At 39.8% G+C, this 2979-nt stretch overlaps 1 pseudogene across 1 annotated transcript; it reads left to right on the forward strand.

Moving 5' to 3' along the window:
* Nucleotides 1–869: 869 nt before the first annotated feature.
* Nucleotides 870–1724, forward strand: LOC308634081 (poly(rC)-binding protein 2-like; annotated as a pseudogene). Its single transcript has one exon. The product of its transcript is annotated as a poly(rC)-binding protein 2-like (transcript).
* The last annotated feature ends 1255 nt before the right edge of the window (nucleotides 1725–2979 follow it).

Below are 2979 nucleotides of genomic sequence, written 5' to 3' on the forward strand. Positions count from 1 at the left end.
AAAATCTTTATCACATCCAGCTCCAATAAAGCATTAATCTCTAGGCTATATAAAGAACTGAAAAAAAAACCTAACATGAAAAAAACAAATATTTCATTCCTGTCAGAATGGCAATCATCAAAAATACAGCCAACAATAAATGTTGACGAGGATGTGGTGAAAAAGACACACCCATACATTGCTCGTGGGACTGCAAATTGGTGCAACCACTATGGAAAGCAGTATAGAGATTCCTCATAAAATTGGGAATGAAACCACCATTTGACCCAGCTATCCAACTCCTTGCTTTATACCCAAAAGATTTAAAATCAGCATACTATAGTGATATAGCCATATTGATTTTTATAGCAGCTTAATTCACAATAGCTAGACTATGGAACCAACCTAGGTGTCCCTCAATAGATGAATGGATAAAGAAAATTATATATATATATATAAATGTAATACTACTCAGCTTTGAAGAAGGATGAAATTATGGTATTTGTCAGTAAATGGAGAGTTGGAGAATATCATGCTAAGCAAAATAACCCAATCCCACAAAACCAAAGGCCAAATGTTTTCTCTAATATGCAGATGCTAATTCACAATAAGGCAGAGGGCACTAAAGAAGAATAGTGTTATCTTAGATTAGGTAGAGAGAAGTGATGGGAAGGTAGGGGAAGGAAAGATATGGAGATAGGAAACATGGGGACAGGAAAGATGGTAGAATGAAACAGACATTATTACTGTATGCATATATGTGACTGCATGACCAATATGATTCTGTAACATGTACACTCAGAAAAATGAGAATTTATCAAAGTGATATATCAAAGTGCATAAATGTATTCTACTGTCATGTATAACTAAGTAAAACAAATTTAAAAAACATGTGTAAGGAGAGTGGTACATGTATAAACATCTCAGAAGGAGATTGTCCTGAGAAATTTATCACTGTGGCTGGACTCACTAGTACCATCTTCAAAACCTTTGCTATGATCATTGACCAACTGGAAGAGGACGTCAGCAGCTCTATGACCAACAGCACAGCTGCCAGTAGACTCACCCTATCACCCTGAGGCTGGTGGTCCCTGCTACTCAGTGTAGGTCTCTTATTGTAAAAGGTAGTTGCAAGATCAAAGAGAGACAGAGTATAGGAGCTCAAGTCCAGCTGGCGGGACATATGTCCTCCAATTTAACTGAGCAAACCGTCATTGCTGCTGGCATTCCACAACATATGAATGAATATATCAGACAGATTTGTGCGGTCATGTTGGTGTCCTTCTTGAAGGGCATGACCATCTCATACTGGCCCAAGCCATCAAGTTCTTCAATCATCTCTGTAGATGAGCAGGCATCCACAGTGTGAGCTTTCCCACATCACCAGGACCATGTGTCTCAATCCTGACCTGGAGGGACCACCCCTAGCAGCCTATATCATTCAAGGACAGTATGCCATTCCATAGCCAGACTTGACCAAATGGCACCAGTTGGCAATACAACAGTCTCATTTTCCTATGATGCATGGTAACACTGGATTCAGTGCAGGTTTGGGTGGATGCATCTGCTCAGGCTACTTCTCAAGAACTAACCATTCCAAACAATTTGATTGGCTACATTATCAAGCATCAAAGCAGCAGAATCAGTGAGATCTGTCAGATGTTTGGGGCATAGATCAAAACTGCAAACCAGTGGAAGGATCTATTGATAGGCAGGTCATCATCACTAGATCTGCTGCACATTAACCTGGCTCAAGATTAAATCAATATCAGACTAGAACAATGCAGACCCATCCATAATCCCTTTCTGCCATTCACCACCACCCATCATCCACCTGTGTAGTTTCTGAACAGTTAAGGATTCCAAGTTTTAAAAAGCTTGTAAATTTTCAGTTTCTACTTATTTTATCACTCACTTGTGATTTTTTAAATTAAAGGATTTTAATTCCTTTCTCTGTTCCGTTGTTAATGCTGAGATCCATATTTAGTTCTAAAAGCTTCTCCCTTGTTAATTTGCTCATGAATTTTTCTGTTTGTCATGGAAATGGGAGAGTGGAATATTAATACATTTCAGTTTAGTTCAGTAATGTCAGGAACTTTTCAAAAATATTTAAAAATGAACTGGAGCTTTTTCTTTGTGAATAAAAACAAAACAATAGAAAACAAATATACAAATTACCTACTCTCTGTTTTTCTGATATGGTAATAGAAAACCTGCTAAGACAATATCCAGTCAAACTCCTATTCCTCCATTCTTGATACCTAACTGAGCTCCTCTTAGTAGATTTCCATGCTTTCTCTCACCCTGCCCTCTGGTATGAAATTCCACTCACCCTAGTGCATTTGGAATTGAGTTCAATCTCTTGCAAAAAATCCTTTGCAATAATCTTTTAAAAAGTCTTTTTGAACAAATGTCAGCTCTTTTTAACAAAAGTCAGAATAATTTCCTTTGACAGGGGACATTCCTTCCATCTGGGATACTACTGTGGAAGAAGTTAGCAGGTGAGATAAATTTAGCCCCAGGAAATGGTTATCAGGTTGCCTTACTCCCACTAACTTGGTCTCTTCCATAAAGACACCATCCATGGTGCAAAACCCACACTGGATGGTTCTCTATGCCTGTTGCTTGGGTGTGTCCCAATTCTGCCACTTTCACACACACACATATGATGGATAGGTTAGGAGGTGACCCCTGGAAACTTTAGGGTCACACATGCCATCTCTGCTGGGGAATTTCTGTGCTGTGCATCCCCTACACTTGAAGACTGAGATACCTCAGTGAAGTGAAGTTCTGTACAACTTCCCTTGAGAGCTGAAAAACCCAAACCCCACTTACTTGGCATCCCAGCCTCACCTTCACCTCATAGTAATTCTATAGCAAAAGTTGGAGGCAACCACTGCCCAGAGTCTCCTAACCAGGGAACCCCACCACACGGACCTGCTCCTTCCTCACCTCCTTCATGAAGCCCTTCCTTGGTCCTGAGAAGACCCTTGTCTCACT

The sequence above is a fragment of the Spermophilus citellus genome (assembly GCF_964194105.1).
Source record: "Spermophilus citellus genome assembly, chromosome: 15".
Taxonomy (NCBI): domain Eukaryota; kingdom Metazoa; phylum Chordata; class Mammalia; order Rodentia; family Sciuridae; genus Spermophilus; species Spermophilus citellus.